The sequence below is a fragment of the Hyperolius riggenbachi genome, chromosome 5, assembly GCF_040937935.1.
Source record: "Hyperolius riggenbachi isolate aHypRig1 chromosome 5, aHypRig1.pri, whole genome shotgun sequence".
In the NCBI taxonomy this organism is placed as follows: Eukaryota; Metazoa; Chordata; class Amphibia; order Anura; family Hyperoliidae; genus Hyperolius; species Hyperolius riggenbachi.
In genome coordinates, this window is record NC_090650.1 from 356,077,305 (window position 1) to 356,101,614 (window position 24,310).

Consider the following 24,310-nt stretch of genomic DNA (forward strand, 5'->3'; position numbering starts at 1 on the left):
TTCCCCATGCTCTTGCTCTGGACGCTCTAGATTATCATATGGCGAGATACTCTGCTTTCTCTACAGATCTTCAGTTCTTCGTCGGGCGTGCCGTCCAGTATCTGCTTACCCACAATTATTTTCTTTTTGAATCTGATTTTTATGTACAGCGCTGTGGAGCTTCAATGGGAGCAAAATTTTCTCCGTCACTAGCCAACTTATACATGGGCTGGTGGGAGGAGCTCCACTTGTTTAGTGACTCTAATATTTATTCGGGCCACATCGTGTGGTATGGCAGATATATAGACGACCTGTTGGTCTTCTGGGACGGCACGCGCGACGAGGCACTGCAATTTGTGGAGTTTCTCAATGTGAATTCCTTGAATTTAGTGTTCACCTCCCAGTGGACCCCCACTGAGGTCAACTATCTTGACCTCACATTGAGGGGGGACTCCTCTTCTGCCTCTGTGGTGTCGGGCACGTACCGCAAACCATGCAGTGGCAACTCCACCTTGAGGGCTAACAGCTGTCACCCGCCCCATACCATCCGTGCTGTTCCAGTGGGGGAATCGATCCGGGCACGTCGGAATTGCTCTGATGGCTCGGCCCTCGACATGGAGCTGGACACTGTGGGTTCCCGTCTTGGGGAGCGTGGCTACCCCAGATGGATGATTGAGAGGGGGAGGAGGCGGGCCTTGATGAGAACCAGAGAGGAATTATTGACTCCTGGTTCCCGCCGAATACAGTCACGATCCAATAATGACACGACCTTTGTGACTACCTACAGCCAGGAATATAAACAAATCACGCAAATTGTGAGGAAATCTCTCCCTGTGCTACAGGCCGATGAAACCCTTAACCAGATTATCAAACAGGGAGTTAGATTTGCTAGTAGGAGGGCTCCCACACTTGGGAGCATCTTGTCACCTAGCCTTCTCCCTTCTAGTACACAACGGCCTTGCTGGCTGACCACCCCTAGTTCATATAGATGCAATTTTTCAACTTGTCATTACTGCATTGTTCACAAATCCACTCGTTGTATTGTTTCTTTCTGCAATGGTAAAACTTTTCCCATCAAACAATATATCAATTGTGACACGAGGTACACGGTCTACCTTATATCGTGTTCCTTATGCCATATTCAATATGTAGGGTGCACTACTAGGCACCTTAGACAACGTGTAGCGGAACACTATAGGGGGGCCGGCTGGTTAACCCTAGAGGTGTCAAATGTAGCCAAGCACTTTAGATCGGTCCATTCAGGTGACATGTCCTCTTTTTCATTCCAGGGTATTGAGCGTGTCCTAAGGCCAGTAAGGGGAGGGGACGTTTATAAGCGTCTCCTCAACAGGGAGGCCTATTGGATTTTCCAATTAGGGACACGCTCACCGGGAGGGCTCAATGCTAGATGGGACCTGAATACAGTCACCTAGAATGGACTGAACGACCATTTTGGTCTCCCGTTTACATATATGTATATGGTTAAACCTTGAATCTCTTGTATTACATGATGAGGTGTTAATTCATGCTGCTTGATGTTATTTGGTGCCTAATCGCATGCATTTACATTTTTATGCTTCTTATAATGTTTTTATGTAATGTACTCTTTCAATGTGGGGACTTCCTATGTGTCCTTTTCTCCCCCCATTGTTTTATATGCACCTGTCTTTGTGGGTGGGGCCAATTGAACATGTGGTATCGGGTGGAACCTTATCCTATATAGGCAACACCCTTCCTCATGTTCGCCTATGCTATGATTAAGGGCGTGTAACGCCCGAAACATGTCAGCATGTGGTGCTGGCTTTTAGCTTGTTATGTGTAACGATTGAATAAAGCCATACTGATTCTACTGACATCGTGCGGACTTCACTTTCTACAGTCTTGGATCTGAGGTCTTGGCAGCCTGTTTTTCTGCACTGTCGGTGAAAGGAGGTTGTGAGCGGAGTTTCACATTCCCAGTGTCCTGACAGTAAATCTGCCAGAAAATCTCATAGTATGTACCTAGCATAAGGTTATACAGATACAGTAGATCGCATAGATGGATATAAAACAACAGTAGCATAAAATGATTTTGTCAGGATTTCACTATGGCGATCATGAATGGTAGTTGCACCTCTGCCTGCTATAGGCATTAGGGTAGGCAATAGAAAAGCATACCACACTTTAAAGAGGATCTGTAATGGAAAAAAAACCCCTCTGGGGGATACTTACCTCGGGAGGGGGAAGCCTTAGGGTCCTAATAAGGCTTCTCCCGTCCTCTGTCCCTCCGTTCAATCGCACAGGTCCCCCAAAGTGCGGCGAGGTAAATATTTACCTACCGCGATCTTGCGCAGGTGCACTAGCGGCTTTCTGTTCGGGTTAAGGCGGAAATAGCTGAACTCGAACGGATCCGCTCTACTGCGCAGGCGTGAGTCCTTTGCGCCTGCGCAGTAGAGCGTATACGATCGGGTTTGCGTCTGAATGGAGGGAAGGAGGACGGGGGAAGCCTTATTAGGATCCAGAGCCTTCCCCGTCCCGAGGTTAGTATCTCCCAGAGGGTTTTTTTCCCCCCATTACAGATCCTCTTGAAAGGGTGTTATGCTTTTCTATTATTGCCTACCCTAATGCCTATAGCAGGCAGAGGTGCAACTACTATTCATGATCGCCATAGTGAAATCCTGACAAAATCATTTTATGCTACTGTTGTTTTATGTCCATCTATACGATCTATCTGTATAACGTTATGCTAGGTACACACTAATGCTGGGAATGCACGGTACGGTTTTGAGCCATTAAGATGGCTCGATTGATCATTTCCAACATGTCCGATCTCCCGCCCGATCGATTCTGTGCTCGATTTTGCAAAGGGAACAATGGGAAAAGATAAGGAGAACGAATGGAAGATAAGAGAATTGGGCGGGGAATAGATCGGGCGGCAGAATTGAGCCGCAAAAACGCACCGCGTATTCACAGCACGTGAGATTTTCTGGCAGATTTACTGTCAGATCGATTACCTGAAGGAAGAGCCGCTACTGCACCTGCACTAGATCCCGGAGAGGTAAATAAATCTTAGTGTGTCCAGCTCGTTGGGGGATGATTCGGGGGAGCCAGTGCTGGATTCCTGCTGTCTTGAGAGGTTGGGAAAGCCCCATTGGTACCCTGAGGCTTCCCCCTTCCGATGTAAATATCCCCCAGAGATTTTTTTTAAGCTACAGAGTCTCTTTAACCACTTAAGCCCAACTGGACAAACATTCTCGTTCAGTTGTGTTGCGCGCACTCCCGCCGCCTGCCGTTAGCCCAGCGATCAATGAATGGGATTATAGATCTATTAACTGATTGAAGCCCCCCGCAGAAAAATGACAGTTTTTCTGATTCACAAAAAGTTTCCGGTCCTTCTAATGTCCTGGAAGCCTGATTGTATGCTTACAGGACTTTTTGACTGTGGCCAAATAGTAAAACTACACCCACATCTATTTTTTATTAAACAAATGCATTATTTTTCATCTAAAATTAGCTGTTTACCTCCGACACCACAAATTACCCAAATAAAATTTTTAATAATTTTTTTTTTAAAAATTACAATAAAAAAACAAAACAAAAACATAAATAGTTACCTAAGGGTCTGAACTTTTTAAATAAGCATGTCAAAGGAGTATATTAATATATATTTTTTAAATTATGGGCTTGTAAATAGTGATGGACGCAAATTGAAAAAATGCACCTTTATTTCTAAATAAAATATCGGCGCCATACATTGTGATAGGGACATAATTTAAATGGTGTAATAAGCGGGACAAATGGGCAAATAAAATACATGGGTTTTAATTACGGTAGCATGTATTAATTTCAAACTATAATGGCCAAAAACTGAGAAATAATGATTTTTTTCCATTTCTTTCTTAATATTCCTGTTAAAATGGATTTAAGCCTCAATTCACGGAGCGTTATCAAACACCTTATCAAACGTTTGATAATTTACCTCATGGCATTCAATAAATTTATAAAACCTTAGTGAATTCAAAATTAGATTTTAGCCATGAGGTAAATTATCAAACATTTATCAAACGTTTGATAAAGTGTTTGATAAAGCTCCGTGAATTTATAATAAAATAATTCTTAGCAAAATGTATCACCCAAAGAAAGCCTAATCGGTGGTGGAAAAAACAAGATATAGACCAATTCATTGTGATGAGTAGTGATAAAGTTATTGGCAAATGAATGGGAGGTGAAAGTTGCTCAGATGCAAAAAATAAACAACCCTCCGGGCTTAAAGGCATTATCAGGCAATAGTAATTAAAATAAGGGCTACCTACCCTGGGCTTCGTCCAGCCCCAAGCTCCCAGCGTGTCCCTCGCCGCAGCTCTGCGGTGAGCCGTTCACCGCTGCTGCCTCTCGGCCCCCGGCGATGGCGTCAGGCCAACCTGCAGGTAGGCCTGTACTGCGCCTGCACGAGCAGCGCTATTGATCACCGCCATGTGGACTGGAGCGTACTGCGCAGTCGCAAAGCTGCGGCGAGGAACATGCTGGGAGCTTGGGGCTGGACGAAGCTCACGGGTAAGTAGCGCTTATTTTACTTACTATTGCCTGATAACTCCTTTAAGTGGTTAAATAAAGCAAAGCAGTATGATTAAAATTATGAGTAGAAGTTGCATGTAAAATAAAGTATGAACACGTTGTAGTGAGAAATTATATATTTATTTACACATGCCTGAACATAAGAGCTGAAAGGCAACTGAGGAGCAACAAGGGACAAAGAGATTTGGATCCAAAGTTAGGGATCATCTCCCCAAAAGAAGACAAGGAATAGCCAGACCGGACAGCTCCAAAGGAGGAACAGTAGTAGAGACGAATGCAACACGAGGGCAAGAGTTCATTCGAGTTAAAAAATGGAATGTTGTTATGGAGTCCTCCATACCCTGGGTGGCGCTATGGCAGCGCGTACAGCAGCAGATCGGCCAGTAGCTGTGGGTGGTGCCTGTCACCACAGAGACACACAACTAGCGGCTGTACATACACAGGAGGGAGCAGCGGCCGGAGACACGGTACGGAGAGAAGGCGGGCAGGCGGGGGGGTTCTATAAGGGTGCTGCTAGTCAGCCTGTGTGACATGTGCTGTGTGTTTGCAGCTGTCATAGCTTTACGAATGCTATAACTACATTATAGCTGTAGCTTCGTGATGTTCTTTGCACACTTGTTTATCTCTTAGCATTAGAAGGAGAACGTGCGCTGTGTGTCAGATTTATACAGTGCTCGCCACCTTAGCTACTGTGCAGCTTACAGTCCCTTGATATTTATAGAAGCAAAGAACTGAGCATCATTGCAGCCCTGTCTGTTATCCGGTATCCAGACTCCAGAGTAAGATTATGACGTGTCACACGCTGGCAATATCTATAGCACTGGGTTCCTTCTCTTCTCTCTCTCATCAAATCGAGCAGGTGCATGCAAGGAGCAATGGGGGCGGTTAGGCGTTGAATGCAGGGGGGAGATGAATAAGGAAAAAAGGTGCCCATATGGGGTACTTACCCTCGGGAGGGGAAAGCCTCTGGCTCTTAATCAGCCTTCCCTCATCCTGCTGTGTAACCCCGATCCAGCGCTGGCTCCCCCCAAAAAAATCTGCCGTCAAGCCTGCGCAGTAGAGCGGACCAGATTGGGCTCAGCTATTTCTGCTAGTGCATGACGGGGAAGACGGTATTGGGCTTGTGCTGTATCGCAATGGTAAATATTGCCATCTACCACTATCTGGGGGTCCCAGTGCTGGGTCTGCGCTGATCATTAAGATCCAAAGGCTTCCACCTCCTGAGGTAAGTAACCCCAGGGACACGTAAAAAAAAAAATTAAAATTACAGATCCTCTTTAAAGAGAACCTGAGATGGGGCCCCCGCCATAAAATATACATACATGGGGCTTCCTTCCAGCCCCCTCTGGCCTCATCGCTCTCAAGGTGTCCTTTCGCTCTCTGTTTCTCTGTAATTGGCCCTGGACTGCGCATGCGCGACCTGGCCGCATTCACGTTGCCTTGAGCGTTCTTTGCCTGCGCAGTAGTACTGCTCTCTTCCTTTAATGTATTTCAATTTGTTTTGGCACATACTCTCGGCAGAACGAGCATTCCCTGTCCCCATAAATCGCCTTTTATTATACCATGACCAATCTGGTCGCAGAAAATGCTGCAGGAAGAGGTACAGCTATTTAGCCAAGCTATGCATCTTCCAGTGTCAATCGCTGCTTATCCCTGCCGCTGTCTGCCCCCTTTGAATTATAATTATGCCTCTCATGCGCAGGGTGGCACACACGAGTGTGCAGCGTTGCAGAAGTGGAGCCGCGACCCGGAAGCTGTCACAGAAGTCGTGGCCATTTTATCTAGGTAGTCCTGGATTTTATTAATCAAATAAAAACTGCAAAGGACCAAGCTCTGAGCAGCAGTAAACAGAAGGAAATGATTGATTTTTTTTTTTTTTTTAATGTAAATGGAATCGTAATCGAATCGCACAAAGAATCGTAACGTGTAGATGGGGCTTTAGACTTCAGATTTTCTAACAATATTTTACTAACGAAAATGAACACTGAAATATTCGAATATCTGTAAAATGTCACTGATATTCTACTATCGGCTATATGCCAGCGCCTAAATTTCCTGGTGCCTTTGACATGCTTATACCTACCATAATGATTGTGCTTGACTAGTGCTGTAAATTACACATTTATAGAACTGGTACATATAATAATCATAACAATTCTGTGTATATCTTTAGCAGTAATGGAAACACCCAGAAACTTGTCAGCTTAGTGCGCTCACAAAATTACACTTCCCATAATAAGACCTTGTAAACATTCCACATTGTTCAAATACTAATAAAATAGTTTATCTCTGAATTTCTTTTTTGTATTTATGTATAGATACAGACCAGCTCATCAGTGAAAAGTACACGGTTGTATTGTATTTCTGCTATGCTCTATGCAGACAGGGAACATAATGCGACTTACAGACACTCAATAACTGTCACCCAAAATTAGTTAGTGACAGTTTAGGAACAGTTGGTGTATGGACACCTTGCTCTGCTGTCTGCTAAGCAGACTGTTCTTTTCTGTGGGGAGGGCAACTATTGTTACAGTGCGAGTCCTGCTGGGAACAGTATCGTTACAGTGTGAATGCTGCTGGACACAATACTGATTCAGTGTGAGTGCTGCAGGACACAGTATTGCTGCAGTGTGGGTTTTGCAGGATATAGTGTTGTGTTACAGTGTGAGTGCCGCTGGACACAGTATTGCTGCAGTGTGGGTTTTGCAGGATATAGTGTTGTGTTACAGTGTGAGTGCCGCTGGACACAGTATTGCTGCAGTGTGGGTGCTGCAGGACACAGTATTGCTGCAGTGTGGGTGCTGCAGGACACAGTATTGCTGCAGTGTGGGTGCTGCAGGACACAGTATTGCTGCAGTGTGGGTGCTGCAGGACACAGTATTGCTGCAGTGTGGGTGCTGCAGGACACAGTATTTTGTTACAGTGTGAGTGCTGTTGGATGCAGTAATAATCTGTTGCTTATATTAACCTCTTCAGGTCCCTATACTTCGAACGATGGATGGGTAGATCGACCAAGAGGCAGATCACTATCTGATCGGAGAGAGATCTGTTGCCTGCCTATACACTGCCAGCCAATTCCCAATCAGTTTCATGCTGAAATAGATTCAGAATTGGCCTTGTGACGCTGCATTTGCACCGCTGGCCTGATGCTGTGCCCCTGTGCATTATACTTTACCTGTCTGCGTCGCTGCTGGCTCCATCCTCCAATCATACACATGCCTTATGTGGTTGTTAGCGTATACATGGGTGCATGTGTGATGTCACACACGTGCCCACGTTACTTTTGGAGCCACGTAGGAGGTGTGGCCTGCAGCCAGCGGCGTACATGGACAGGTAAAGTATAGGGCCCCGAGGGGGGGTGTTGCAGTATCGGGGGGTTCATAGCTCGTCCCGATATCACTAGCCGTTACCACAGCGCACCTGATCGACCACGACTGCACGACATCTTGCAGCATGTCCGATCAACGTGCTTGGCCTGAAATTGGTCGTATCGTCGATTAGGCATGCACTTGGCTGCACCGGTTTTCATCAGATTTGATAATAATTGTCGAATCGGATGGTCAATCGGTCAACAAGTCGCTAGATGTATGGGTGCCTTTAGCATTTGTGCATTCACATTTAATATTTTCTTTTAACCTGCATTTCATACATCAGGACCTTAGTTGCCTAAAGGTAGAATCCCTGCCTTGCTGAAAAAAATCAAACTTGCTTCTTCATGTATTAAAGAAAAAGAGACCTGAACTAAAGAACAGAGTAGGGGACAGATAGCAGAGAGTAGCAGTAAATGGATCATACTCAAAATGGGACTCAGTTAGAAGTGGGTTCTCCAAAAGGGTCCGTTCTGGTGCTAGTTCTCTTTAAAGTCTACCCGAAGGCGATATGTGACATGATGGTAAACAGTACAAAACATATTTATAACCAGGCTGTTTTACTTGTTTTATTTTGCTGCCTGAAAGAGTTAATTTCTAGGCATGGAAGTGACAGCTTCTGTCTTGTCTGTACCTTGTTGGGAATATAGTAAACATCATTGTTAAGTAAATTACAGCCATAAAAGTTTTCAGAATCATTTAATTCACCATGTACTAACGTGAGATTGTACCCGGAATTGGTTTTGGCTCTCAGGCCTGGTGCACACCAGAGGAGTTTTTCTGAGCGTTTTGAGTTTTTAAATCTGCTGCTAATGTTATCCTATGTGTCTGTGCACACTGGAGCAATGAGGTTTTGTAAAAAAACCCATAGCATTACATTGGGAAGAGCTTTTAGAGGTTTCAAAAGCTCTTCCCAATGTAATGCTATGGTTTTTTTTACAAAACCTAATTGCTCCAGTGTGCACAGACACATAGGATAACATTAGCAGCAGATATAAAAACTCAAAACGCTCAGAAAAACTCCTCTGGTGTGCACCAGGCCATACAGTTTCTGGAAGGAAGGGGGATAATGTCCGAAAACCAAGAGCTGAGGCTGCCATACTACGGCGCCACCAGTCGCACTTGGCAGAATACAACTTTCCTGGCAGAATACAAGCAGGGATAGATAAAATACATGAACTTTTGACCTTTTTCTAACTCTGGGACACTTAATAGGCTGCCACGAATTAGAGTAAAGTAAGATATTGAGGGCATATTCGCAGTGGGACGCTGCGTTGTAATGTGACGTTAAAGTCGCAACGCAGCATTCCAATGCAACGTAAAAAAGGTGGTAACACACATTAACGCTGCGTTACCGTGGCATACAGTAGATACAGTGGAGCATACAGGTAATGAAAAGTATGCCTCTCTGTATCTGTTTAACATCTGCGTTTAGAGGTAACGCACTGCCAGCAGTGAGTTACCATAACGCAACATTTACAACGTGACATTAACGCCGCACTGTGAATGTGGCATAGACTTAACATTACAGTGCGTTATAATGACTTTATAACGCAGGACAATAACATCCCACTGTGAATGCGACCTCAACCTACTTTGTAAATGTTTAAAAATAAAAAGAAACCCTGGGATACTTTAAAAAAAAAGGTAATTTTTAGGAGTAGGAGGATAAATATAATTGTGTATCTCCTCAGTTTATTTTCACCATGGGGGTCACTTTGATTACGTGCTAGTGACCTGCTGAATGGGATTTGTCTTCATAGATGATGCACAATTATTTCACATTATCAGCACGATAGTGACATACTACAACATAGCTATATGGGATGGCATATGGCAGATGAAATGTAATGGCCGTAAATGTAACATTGTGCATCTTGGATGAGCCAGTGGCAAACCAGAATATAAATAGGATATAGCTGGGAAAATCAGACTTGAAGGATTTTGGTATACTGGTCAACAGTAAGTTTAAGTGGATCCATGATAAACGTTTACACATTTCATAATTGTGCCCCTTACATTTATTCTATAGAGCATTCCTCAAGCCAAATGCTTTTTTTTTTTGTTTGTTTTAATGGCCCAATTCCCTATAAACTAAACAAGTCGCACCCACAGCTCCTCCAGCGCTGAGGGCTCGTTTCCACTAGTACGGTGCCGAATCGCCTGCATTTCACCGCGGACAAAATGGCATGTGAGTGTGATTCCGCATGCGTTTTTGCTGCGATTTCGCATAGGTAAGGGTATATGCAAATTTAACCATGTCACTGCCTGTGTAAATTAACATTAATAGATTTTCTGCACACTTTGCATTCAATTCAGATGCAAATCATATGCAAATCTGCTACTTATCATGCAAACAGGAAACTCAGGAGGAGGGGCTGGGAGCAGCTAACCTGACAGTTACAAAGTTAAGGAAAGGTGGGGGGAAAGGCTGCGCATCCCTAAACACATGTTGCAATTGAATGGTTAATTGCACAGGCATACTGTTCTACCAAATGTAAGTTACACATTTTTTTTTGCTTAGCTGCTCCCAAGGTTTTAAATTTAGGTTAGGTCACTTGCCCGGAGGTCTGCCTCACCGTGGCGCAAGTGTCTAGTATAATATACTTTGCATGCAAACCATATTGGAAGCTAAAGTTCCTCCTAGTTTAGTAAATGTTAGCACTTGTCTTGGATGCAGGGCATGCATTTTTCAGTCTGGCAGAGGCGGTGTATGCCTGTGCGATTAACCATTCAATTGCAACATGTGTTTAGGGATGCGCAGCCTTTCCCCCCACCTTTCCTTAAATTAACATTAATACCTATGCGAAATTGCATACGATTTCACGTCAAAAACCGCATGCTCAACCCGCATGCGATTTCCCTATTAAAATACATTAGCGACGATTCGTGTGCATTCCTCTCGCGCACGAAATCTGATTTCAGCCGCACACAAAAAACGTTCCCGCAGACGCACAAGTGGAAACAGCCCCATCCACTTGCATTGCCTGTGCGAATCCGCATGCGGACTCGCTATAGTGGAAACGGGCCCTTAGGCAATCTGAGTCCCATGTAGCAAGTGCTCATGGGAGCTCAGTCTGGGGAGGAGGAGGTATTACCAGAGAGGAGCTGCTGAGATTTCAGAGGCAAGGGGCAGAGAGGGGAGGAGGAGAGGGGAGTGGAGTGTTCTCCGGTTAAGGGTGGAGATACAGAGCATCTTGGCTGTGTTATGATGACAAGCACAATAAGGGAAATTTTAAAATACATACATGTAAAATGCACTATAAATTACCTTTTTCCTATGTTGTCACAGCATGTAGTAAACAGTTGACAGATCTTACAGATTTTGGACTAGTCAGTCTTCTCATGGGGGAGTCTCAGTATGTTTCCTTTATTCTATACAAAAGCACATCTTGGAAAGGATCTATACAAAAATGTCAGTCAGCTTCTTTACTGGTTTGCACATTATTCTGCCAGTTGGACTGAGCAACTGCAGCTCAGTAAGTGCTTTTGCAAATAAATAATTGAGAATCCCCTAAGGAGATGGACTAGTCTAAAATCTGACAGATCTGTCAGATTTCTGCTACCTATTGTAAGTGACATTGACATAAGAAAAAGAGATATGTATATTGCATTTTAGTCTTGGAGAAAGGTTCATTTACATGTGTGTATTATAATATTTTGCGATAGTTGTCTTTTAAAGAGACTCAGAAATCAATTAAACTAAAGCTCTGATACTTACCCGGGGCTTCCTCCCGCCCCATAACACGTCTGAGTCCCATGCCGTCCTCCTGCAGTCTGACGTCCAGCCGCGGTGAGCCCCGGTGACAGGCTCAGTCGATGCCAGTTAGGATCTATTGCGCTGAACGGCAGACCGCAGGAGGACGGCATGGGACTTAGACGTGTTTATGGGGCGGGAGTAAACTCCAGGTAAGTATCAGCTCTAGTTTAATTGATCTCTGAGTCTCTTTAAAAAGAATCTGTATTGTTAAAATCGCACAAAAGTAAACATACCAGTGCATTAGGGGACATCTCCTATTACCCTCTGTCACAATTTCGCCGCTCCCCGCCGCATTAAAAGTGGTTAAAAACTGTTTTAAAAAGTTTGTTTATAAACAAACAAAATGGCCACCAAAACAGGAAGTAGGTTGATGTACAGCATGTCCACACATAGAAAATACATCCATACACAAGCAGGCTGTATACACCCTTCCTTTTGTATCTCAAGAGATCATTGTGTGTTTCATTCCCCCTTCTGCTCTCATGCACTGAAGTTTCAGGCTGCTCTTTTCTTCTTGCAAACAGCTTTGCCCTTGTCTGTAATCCTCAGTATGTGAAAGCCCAGCCAGCTCAGAGGACGATTTATCCAGCTTGTAAAAGATAAGAGAAAAGAGAGAATCTGCCATAATCTAAATAACACACAGGCAGTGTGCAGAGAGGGGCCTGGAGGGGGGAGATTCATCACAGAACCACAACACTGAAGAACTTGGCAGCCTTCCAGACACAGGCTGACAAGTCTGACAAGAGAGAGATAAGTTGATTTATTACAGAGACTGTGATAGCACAAAGTGCTGCAGTAAGCCAGAACACATTAGAATAGCTTTTGGAACTTGTAGGATGATAAAAAACAAGATGCAATTTTTGTTACGGAGTCTCTTTAAAGTGAATGGGAACCACTTTTTTTAAAAAAATGAAGCAAATAATTACCTAAGGAGAGGGAAGGCTCTGGGTCGGATAGAGACTTTTGTCTCCTCTCTCGGTGCTCTCTATCCTGTGCTGGCTCCCCCCCCTCCCCGTTTCAATCACCCACCGAAAGGGTATTTGGAAGTCTTCAGGAGTCGTGTCCTCCTGAAGATGTGCGGCTCCATACTGCACAGCGTGAGTGTGCAAGAGAGCATGCTTGCGCAGGCACAGTACAGAGCCGCCCTTCTTCAGGAGCACTTGGGCTCCCTGAAGACTTCTGAAGCCTCCTTTGGCCGGGTAAAGCAGTATTTGACTAATTTAGTCAAATACTGCTACCGGGCGAGCCAGCACTGGAACGAGGGGACCAGGAGAGGAGCGGGAAGGCTCTGTAGGACCCAGAGCCTTTCCTCTCCTTGGGTAAGTATCTGTCTCATTTTTTTTAAATGCGGTTCCTATTCACCTTAAGCAGAGCTATTCAAAGCCAAACAGCATCTGCTAAAGCAAATAAAATAATGGGATGTATAAAACAGGAAGTAAATGCATGATATGTTAGTATACTACTGCCTTTGTATGCGTGACTTTTTTGTCCACATCTAGAGTATAGTACAGTATACCAGTTTGGCCAGCAAACTATTGGAACGACACTGAAGTTTTAGAATGGGTACAAAAACAGATGTGTTAATCTGGGGGATGGAAGGTCATGCTTACAAAGAAAGGTTAAACAAGTTAGGCTTATTTCGCTTGATAAAGAGGTGACTTAGAAGTTACCTAATTAATGTTTCAATACATCCAAGGGAATTAAAAAAAAAAAAAGCTTCTCATATTTTGCTTCATAGAGTATTGCTGCAGTCAGCAATACATATACAGTGTTCTCCCCAGAATTTTTTTCCAGCCGGGTGGCATGAAATAGTAGCCGGGTGGCATGAAAAAGTAGCCGGGTGGGGCAAGTTGAAAATGCAGGGCAACTGTGCTTACAGCATAGGAGGAGGTGAAAAGGTGAAGAGGTGAGCCGATGACAGCCGGGTGGTCACCAAATCTAGCCGGGTGGAGCACCCGGCTAAAAGAGCCTGGGGAGAACACTGCATATATAGGTGGCACATCATTCAAACAAACATAAGATCTGGACGGCGTGTCACTGGGAAAACCTTGTCTGCTCTGAATAATCGTATTTGTAACTGCACCTCTATGACAGCAGACTAAGCATATGGCACAATGACTACACAGTGAAACCTCACTGACATATGATGCGGTTTTACAAGAAGTTGAACTTGAGATGATTCAAGTAAATTCTTATAAGGACACTGGAAAGGTGATTTGGGAATCCAGTTTTTACAATGGCACTGAGGAATGATTAACAGCTCTGCATGAGAGCAGTGCTTCAAATTCCAAACCACGCTACAGAAAACACCTGTTAAGTCACATAAGACGTTCTCTAGTGTGGAAAAATAAATGCAGTGACTTGGTAAACCTGGTTCACATTGCTTGGTCATGTTCTAAACTTGTGTCATTCCGGTCCCCGTAGATCTCTCCATATCATTCACAGCAAAATTTTCTCTTTTAATATTATTAATGTATAAAGCACCATCCTATTCCATAGCGCTGTACAGAGTAAGGACAATCGTGGGTTACATACAATTGTATACACAACATATTGACATTGGTTCATAATACAAAACTGGAAGACCTAGTAATTACCAGGCTGTGGAGTCGGTATAAAAATCATCAGACTCTGACTCCTCAGTTTATGAATCCACTGACTGACACGGGTACCCAAAAATAGCTCTGACTTCTCAACTTCGACTCCACAGCCCTATCAGGCCTATGGAATTGGTGCAAAAATCATCCAACTCCGACTCCTCAGTTTATGAAAGCACGAGGTGGGTGTAACATACAATATGTACACCTAGGCAGTGTGTTTTTAGGTTATGTTTAGTAAGGAACACATCTTGGCTGTAGGTGGAAGGAAAATGGCTTAAAACTGAACTGTAACCAGTGATTGAACTTAATGCTAATCAGTAGCTGATATCCCCTTTTCCAATGAGAAATCTTTACCTTTTCTCAAACTGTTCATCAGGGGGCTCTGTATGGCTGATATTGTGGTGAAACCTCTCCCACAGTGTGATGTCAGCACCTAGGTACTGTCATCACACTGTAGGAGCCTTGTTGCATTGTGGGAAATAACAGCTGTTTCCAACTGCCAAAAAAGCACCATCCCCTTCCACACACATCACCTGCCAACAGTGAAGATGTCGCCGTGTGATACATTTCAGAATGTAAATCAGGGAGAGGAAAGATTTTACAATAGACAAACACCGACTAAATCATTTATACATAATTATTGTAAAAATTAAAGGTACACTATCAAAGTAATGAGGATTTTGTCCACAACATGAATGAACGTGGTAATGACAGTAAGAGTGGACAGAGCATACGTTACAGCTGTGCGGTTTTTTTTTTCTTTTTATGTACCTCATAGTCCGCATCCCCTTGCACTGACGGCAACGGATTGAGGACTAGGCCATTATGAGGAGCAAGAGACAACCGTTCTCGCTGCTATTCTGCTCGGCTAATAGTTTGACGGAGGAGCGAGAGTGTCCCTCCCTCCTCTCGATCCTGATAGCCACTTCCACTTGTGTCCTAATAGCCGCATGTCATTTTCCTTTAAAGAGAATCTGTACTCTAATATTCTTACACTAAAAAGCATACCATTCTATTCATTATTTTCTCCTGTGCCCCTCTGTGCTGTTTCTGCCACTCTCTGCTGCAATCCTGGCTTGTAATTAACAGTTTTAGGCAGTGTTTACAAACAAACTAACCAGCTTGTAATAGGCTCAGCTAAGCATAGTGTGTGAGTCATTCAGAGTGTGCAGGGGGCCTGCAGAGGGTGTGTATCGCTTCTACCAATCACAAGCAGCCCTGCACATTCCACACAATCAAGCCTTAGCCCGACAGAGGAAAGATACATTGATTTATTACAGAGACAGTGCAATTAGGAAAGACTGCAGTAAACCAGAGCAGATTAGAACAGCCATAGGAACTTATAGGATAGAAGAACTAAGGCTGAAAAATTTGTTACAGAGTCTCTTTAAGGCCTGGGAAAGTAAGTTTAAGTAAATTACTGACCATCTTAATGAAAGTCAGTTCACAACGATTAGAGCATTCTGGTATTTTAGCTCCAACCTGGAGCTGTCAGTAAGTATAGCTTGGCTCACACCTTCAATTTTGTTTGGCCAATTTATAGCTTCCATGTAGTATGAGAGTCAATAGATTTTGAACACTATGAACTGGTTATGTAGTTGAGCTCTCATACTACATGGAAGTAGTAAAATTGGACAATCAAAATTGAAGGTGTGTATCAGGCTTTACAATCAGCCATGTGGTAAAATGGCCCTGCAAATGAGTGAGCCAATAGGAGTTACCCCCATCCTACTCCTCACTCCTTTGGTGCCGATGTACTGCCATGCGGGACTTCAGAAAATAATGAATGCATAACCAGGGCACATTCATAGAGACTTCCCTGTATCCCAGGGGTCTCAAACTCAATTTACCTGGGGGCCGCAGGAGGCAAAGTCAGGATGAGGCTGGGCCGCATAAGGAATGTCACAATCGCTGTGCATCGCCGCCTCTGCCCGCCCCTCTCACTCTTCCTTCACAGAGAGGGGCGGGGAGAGGAGGCGATTGACGTCAGGAGGGGCAGAGCTGAAGCTGAAAGCTCTGCCCCTTCCAGGAAATTGCAGCGGATTGCCCCCCGGGCGATTTGGGGGCTCTGCAGCCTTCGTTTAGCGGCGGGGATGCGGCGGATTACTTGGGAGCACTGAAGCAAACTATAAGGAAGCTTTTGCCAGCGAGGGCCACAAAATATTGTATCGAGGGCCGCAAATGGCCCTCGGGCCGCGAGTTTGAGACCCCTGCTGTATCCCTTTAGACTTGCACATATATAGACTGATATACAGAGAGGGCCATTTAGTGGCATGCGTGCATATCTAAAGGGGTGTCTATTACTGTTGTATGCTGTCACAAGCTGCTCTTGCAAAGGTTCATGTTTTAGGCAGACTATCTAGAGAATCAGCACAACTCTGGCCAGAAATGGGAGATTACCACCATAGCAGAACACGGCTTACTGTATTTTTCGGCATACAAGATGTACTTATTCTTCCTTAAAACATTAAGGGGGGGGGGGGGGGGGGGTTGTTAGGGAAGTGTGTGCGTCTAACTATCCAGTAAAAGTGCAGAGTGTGCAGGGACGCATCATGCTGCTGTGCTCCTCTCCCGCTCGCTCCGGTCCTGCTGCTGTATGTATGCACGCTTCTCTTCTCCTCTTGCAGTTGGCGATATGCTCTGCAGCTGCCTGATGCTATACACACTCGCACCAGTCCTCCGTACTTACTGTGCTGTACTGCCTAATTAGTGGTTCCCTCTTACTTGGTGAGCTTAGTGGCGCACATGTATACTGTAGTGTTGGGGTAGCAGCTGTTAGTGTAGTTTTGCTGATGGGGCAGCAGGCGTTAGTGTAGTGGAGTGTAGCTTAGCTGGTGGGGTCAGAGGGGATAGTGTAGTGCAGTGTAACTGGTGAGGGTAGCAGGGGTTAGTGTAGTGAAGTGTAGCTTAGCTGGGGTGGGGTCAGAAGGGGATAGTGTAGTGCATACACATAATGTCACATTAATATGAGCTTGCTTTTATGTACTATATTTCTCAGCATATAATACACACTTTTTCTCCCCAAAAAATGGGCAGAAAAAAGTCACTGCGTCTCATATGTCAAATATGCCAACTTACGAACACCTGTGGCAATGTTGGGGACTACCCCCTGTATTGTCCCCCTGTGTCCTCCTCTGGTCCTCCCATGTCTCCTCCACTCCCCGTGCATAAATATAAAGAGTGGCAACGAAGCTCTCCTAATCCACGGCTCCTGCGGCAATTAGAAACCTCTCCTGTCATTCACTGTTCTCCTAGTACTAATAGACACAATAAAATTGGTATTGTTCCACCCCTGAATATAGCAGATCAATTTCGAACAAACAATAGGGTTATTTTTGAGGGGGGGGGAACAAAAAGTTCTCTTATTTATTCTTGATTCAAAAGTTTTCAAATTGCGGACATGTTGTATGGATACAAATTCAGAGTTCCAGTTCACACACAAGACTGCCTGACATGTGTTTCACGGCCAAAAGCCACTTCCTCAGATGCACATCTTATACAAACATCCAGTAAACCAGAGTAAAATGTCACCGCAATCTTGAGTTCATGAGAAAAAAAGCTCTCAGCGAAGTTTCCATGTGTTTCCATGGGGGAGGGGGGGGGGGGGGGGGGGGTTTAGAAGCTACAAAATGCTTCTGGACCATGGATGCACCAGGTTTAGTATATATATATTTTTCCCCTGGTTTTTTACCCTCTAAATCTAGGTGCGTCTTATAGTCTGGAGCATCTTCTATGCCGAAAAAATATGGTAATTGGAATTGCATGCATGTCTTTTTCTGATCAGTAGTGCTGAAGCTGGAATTGTATGATCTGGGAGTGCATGTGAAGGGCCTGGCATTGGGCTGCAGTCTCATACACAGAACCATTAGGGCCAGCTTACAGGATGTTGAACCTGGCGTTAAACAATGGCCGCAGCGCTTGTTGCTCAAGCACTGTCAGTTCAAATGAATGAACAGCTCTTTTTAAAGGAGAACTGTAGTGAAAGGTATATGGAGGCTACCATATTGATTTCCTTTTAAGCAATACCAGTTACCTGGCTATCCTGCAGATCCTCTGCCTCCAATACTTTTAGCCCTAGACCCTGAACAAGCATGCAGCAGATCTGGTGTTTGACATTTTTGTAAGATCTGACAAGATTAGCTGCATGCTTGTTTCTGGTGTGATTCACACTACTGCAGCCAAATAGATCAGCAGGGCTGCCAGGCAACTGGTATAGCTTAAAAGGAAATCAATATGGCAGCCTCCATATACCTCTCACTACAGTTTTCCTTTAAGCCTCATCTACACGAGTAGATGAGGCTCCGATCCGGCGGCTCGATTAGCCGCCGGATTGCCTCTTCCGCGCGTCCGCGCCAGATTCGATTCCCCGCTCGTCCCCGCCGGCGCCGCTTATCTTCCGCTCGATTCCCTGCCATTGTCCCCTCGCAGGGAGCGAGCAGGGAATCGGCGGTGGGGAGATCCGTCCTGTTGGATCTTATCAATCGGCTCGATTGATAAGGAACATCGCCGCCGCATCTACGCATGTAGATGCGGCTTTAAATCCTCTGTACTATTGTTTACTGACTGCGTGAAATTTACATGTAGCTTCCAGGATCACCTGAATGTAGCCACACACGATACAATAAAATGATCTGATTTTGCTGCAATTCGATAAAGATCGGATTTCCCAAAAATTTTAAAGCTTTTTTTTTTTTTTTTTTTTTTTTTTTAATTTATTTTTTCTATTCAAGCAAGAAATGTTTTTTTTTTTTGTTTTTTTTATTTGATAAAACTCTTACGGGGATGGTGGATTTTTCTGATAAATTTTTATGAAAATTAAATGGTGTGTGGTAGAATATATATATATATATATATATATATATATATATATATATATATATATATATATATATATATATATATATATATATATATATATACATACATACTAGCTGGTCGCCCGGCATTGCCCGGGTATGTAATTGGCTTTGGCTAGTGTTAGCTCTGTCCACTTTTTCTAATCCTAACACACAATTACTCAATGATGACCTAGTTTGTGAGCTTTGCGGTCTTTGGCATCAATAATTGGCTGTGGCTCCACTCCTTTGAAAATCAATAGGTGAATTTTGATTAGCTTTTGTAGGCTCCACCTACTTTTCTGAATATTAATCCCAGTCACCCACTGTGCAAAGTTTAAGAACCCTGCCATTGACAGACAGTGTAAGAATGGCTGCAGTTTACATTCTGGCAGTTAAATTTGTATTTTTCTCCACCCACTGATGTCCTGATGTTTCCCGGGTATGTATTTGGCTGCTGTTGGATGTGGCCACTTTTTCTAACCCTAACACACAATTGTCAATAGTCAGTGACCAAGTTTGTGAAATTTGTGGTCTTTGGCATGAATAATTTTCATTGAAATGAAACACATCTGATTCGCTGTTTGTGGCCCCACCCCTTTTCTAAATATTTAACCCCAGTCACCCAATGATCAACTGTACCAGGTTTGAGGCTTGTGCCATTAACAGTGCAAAAATGGCAGCAATTAAATATTTGCCTTGAAAATCAATAGGTGAATTGTGATTGGTTTTTGTAGGCTCCACCCACTTTTCTGAATATTAATCCCAGTCACCCACTGTGCAAAGTTTTAGAACCCTACAATTAATAGTGTAAGTATGGCAGCAGTTTACATTTTCCCAGTGAAATTTGTGTTTGTCTCCGCCCACTGAAGACTCGGCATTGCCCAGGTATGTATTTGGCTGGTGCTGGCTCCGCCCACTTTTTCTAACCCTAACACAAAATTACTTAATGACCAAGTTTGTGAGCTTTGTGGTCTTTGGCATCAATAATTTGCATTGAAATAAAATAAATCTGATTGGCTGTGGCTCCACCCCTTTTCTGAATTTGAACCCCAATCACCCAATGGCCAACTGTACCAGGTACAGGTGATTAACAGTGCAAGAGGCTTGTGCCATTAACAGTGCAAGAATGGCATCAATTAAATATTCCCCTTAAAGATTAATAGGTGGATTTTGATTGGCTTTTGTAGGCTCCACCCACTTTTCTGAATATTAATCTCAGTCACCCAGTGACCAACTGTGCAAAGTTTGAGAACCCTACCATTAATAGTGTAAGAATTGCTGCAGTTTAAATTTTCTCAGTGAAATTTGTATTTGTCTCCACCTACTGATGACCCAGCATTGCCCGATTATGTATTTGGCTGGTGTTGGCTGCGCCCACTTTTCCTAACCCTAACACACAATTACTCAATTACTCAATGACCAAGTTTGTGAGCTTTGCGGTCTTTGGCATCAATAACCTGCATTAAAATGAAACAAATCAGATTGGCTGTTTGGGGCTCCACCCCCTTATATAAATTTAAACCCCAATCACACAATGATCAACTGTACCAGGTTTGAGGCTTGTGCCATTAACAGTGCAAGAATGGCAGCAACGAAATATTCCCCTGAAAAATAAATAGGTAATTTTTGATTGTTTTTTGTAGGCTCCACCCACTTTTCTGAATATTAACCCCAGTCACCTAGTAACCAACTGTGCACAGTTTGAGAACCCTACCATTAACAGTGTAAGAATGGTTGCTGTTTACATTTTCCCAGTAAAATTTGTATTTGTCTCCGCCCACTTATGACCCTGCGTTGCCCGCTTATGTATTTGGCTGGTGTTGGCTGTGCCCACTTTCCTAACCCTAACACACAATTAATCAATTACTCAATTACCAAGTTTGTGAGCTTTGCGGTGTTTGGCAACAACAATTTGCATTGGAATGAAACAAATCTGATTGGCTATTTGTGGCTCCACCCCCTTTCTGAAATTGAACCCCAGTCAACCAATGATCAACTATACCAGGTTTGAGGCTTGTGCCATTAACAGTGCAAGAATGGCAGAAATGTAAATATTCCCCTTGAAAATCATTAGGTGAATTGTGATTGGCTTTTATAGGCTCCAACCACTTTTCTGAATAATAACCCTAGTCACCCAACGACCAACTGTGCAAAGTTTGAGAACCTTACCATTAACAGTGTAAGAAAAACAAAAGTTTGCTTTCTTAAAACAGAAAGAATTTGCAATAATTCAGGTTGGAGTGAGCTTGAAATGTCTCCCAGTGCATCACTGCTGAAAATATGCAAAATAATCATTGTTACCCTTAGAAGCTAAACACACCTCCAGAACCGCTGGAATGCAATGATGTGTCAGCTTGTTAAATTGTACAGAGCCATAATAATCCAACATGCATACAGACTGTTTAGTATTGTTTGATCCTTACCAGTGCATGGCATAGATGAATTTGGCTCTATGCAGTAGGGCTTGTAACACCGAGAGGTACAGACTACCCAGCAAGCTGATGGTGACCCAGAACTCATTGGAGTGTGTAAGGGACTACAATGGTCCTAAAAGCCCCCTTACTAAGATGTTAAGAAAAAACAAAAGTTTTCTTTCTTAAAACAGAATTTGCGATAATTCAGGTTGGAGTGAGCTTGAGATGTCTCCCAGTGCATCACTGCTGAATATATGCAAATTAACCATTCTACCCTTAGAAGCTAAACACACCTCCAGTGTAACAGTGTATGGCTGCAGTTTACATTTTCCAGTGAAATTTGTATTTGTCTCTTTTTGGTTATGGGAATAAAAAGTATCCTATACTTTATTCCAGGTAATGTACTATGTGTGTGCCAAATTTCATTCAAATCCGTTCAGCCGTTTTTGCGTGATCGAGTAACAAACATCCAAACATCCAAACATCCAAATATCCAAACATCCAAACATCCAAACATCCGAACTTTCCCATTTATTATATTAGTAGGATAACCCAGTGCAGTGACATAGAGTTGTCTAAAAACTTGAAGTGCGATGTCAGGGAATGAAAACGCAGACAATTGCATAAAGGCTGACTTTTTTTTACATCTATAACATTTTCCGTGCATGGTCCTATCTGATAGGTTGTGATATGCATGTGTATTGCTGCACAGGAAAAAATAGCCATAATGCTTAAAAAAAAGGATGAGTATGTAGATCTAGCTAACTTTCTACTTCTGAGTGTTGGGTGTTGGGTCATCTGTTTCATACAGACACTTTCTGACCAGTCTTATTGCTTGCTGTGTTGTGATAGCTTCAGAGATTTCAACCCATTTCTGACCACACAAGGATTCTTCCTGCTGTTTACTAAAGGCTTCTCCTTTTGTTGTTATTGTGTTGCCTGGAAACCTAAAGATCAGCAGCCAGCTGCATGCATGAGCTTCTGCACAGCCTAGCAACGTCTTCTCAACCATCCTCTGCTGGGATACAAATGTTTAGTCTACTGTTGCACCATTAGCATACTTCCAAAACGTGTCTTTATTAGCAATCTTCCTCACTTGCAGCTCTCAAAATAATCTATTAAATAGTGGTATATCTTTACGGAAATCATCCTACTAACACTGAATCGTGTTTTCATTATGCATGTTCTAACATTTCCTTCATTAACTAAAAACTGAATCCTTAGCCTCCTGAGCGTTACGCCGCTCAGAATGTTTTGCTTGTTTGTGTCCCCAGGGTTAATTAATGTTTTCAAATGGCTGCAAAACCTTTAGATAGGGTAGGATCGCAGATGGCGTCATGACGTCATGTGCAAACCCGATCCTCCCCATAGAGAGACCGGAGCTGTGCGGGGAGGCTGCGCCGATCGCTGGAGCCAGCCTGGGTAATGTATAAACGGGGGGTATCGCAGACTATCAGGGGGTGCCGCATACCTGTACTAGTAGCTAGCTTAGTGCTAGCTTAAGGATTTGCAGACATTTGATCACATTAATTAAGCAAGGGGGACTCCTGAGGCCAGCGAACGGTATGCCCTACCCAGTGTCGGGCATACCACTAAGGAGGTTAATGAGGGCTGGTTCACACTTGTAGTAAAAACGTATCCGTGGCTCCGTTTTTAAGCCCGGTTCTAAACCGGAGCCACGGATACCAATGTCAAAAATAGCAGCTACCTTCACCTAAAAAAAAAAAAAAAAAAATCAGTCTGCGTTCAGGGGGATCTGTTTTGAAAACCTGAACGGACAGTCCGGATTTGCTGCATTTTCACGGACCCTGGATACACGGAGGGGTAGTGAAAAGCAATGACAAGACGGATCCCTCTCTACACAGGCAAAATTTGACACAGAAACGGATCAGTTTTCTGTGTCCCAGGGGAGGGGGGCAGCCATGCTGGAGGAGGGGGGGGGGGGGGGGTAGAAGGCAGGAAGGGGGGCAGTGGTGGGGAGGGTGGTTGCTCCCCCTCCAGCTAGTTTCAGCATAAAATCTTTGCTGTATTAAACTGTATAGCCAAACGGGGAACTTCCTTGTCTCTCACCGTTCACCGTCACTTCCTGCGGTGCGCCCTCTGTTGTTTATTGGACGGCAATGGCGTTATTAAAGGACCACTATCGCGAAAAAAGTAGGCAGTTAAAATCTGACAGAACCGACGGGTTCATTTCCTGAACAGCAGTTGCAAAGTCTGACAAAATAGTGTGCAAGTGAGTAGGGAGGCTGGCTGGTATCTTACTATTTTGGCAGTTAAACTGCTCGTCAGGAAATGCTGTTAAATAACAAAGAAATCCCTGAGAATCCCCCATGAGGAGATGGCTTGGCCCAAAACCTGTTGGTTTTGTCAGATTTTAACTGCCTTTTTTTTGTGATAGTGGTCCTTTAACCCCTTCCCGATCACCTAATGACGATAGGCGTTGGGAAGGTGGAAGCCCGAGGACCGCCTAGTGTCGAGCAGCGTGCGGAGATTGGGGGGAAAGCTCCGTAAACAACCTGCTAGCCGCGATTGCGGCTGGCAGGTTGAAAAAAACAAACCGCTGTAATCACTTGTACAGCGCTGTGGTCTACTGCATCGCTGTACGGGGGACAGCTCTGTCACTGAGCTGTCACTGAGCTGTCCCCAGGGGAGGCAGACAAAGTAATACCTCTCGTAAGCTGATGCCTATGAGAGGGATCACGCTGATTGGATCGAGTAAGTGAGGCAGGGAGGGAGGGGGAAGATAAAAATTCAGCTTAAGATGAAAAGCTGGCAGAAAGCTTCAGCTAAAATTATA

The 24,310-nt window shown here is 43.9% G+C and overlaps 1 protein-coding gene across 2 annotated transcripts in view; it reads left to right on the plus strand.

Moving 5' to 3' along the window:
• The first annotated feature begins 4,952 nt into the window (after positions 1-4,952).
• CSPP1 (centrosome and spindle pole associated protein 1) overlaps positions 4,953-24,310 on the plus strand; it is a 106,813-nt gene continuing 87,455 nt past the window's right edge. For both annotated transcript variants that reach the window (XM_068237464.1, XM_068237465.1), the window contains exon 1: positions 4,953-5,000. The gene's annotated coding sequence lies outside the window, so the exon portion shown is untranslated. The remainder of the gene's footprint in view (positions 5,001-24,310) is intronic.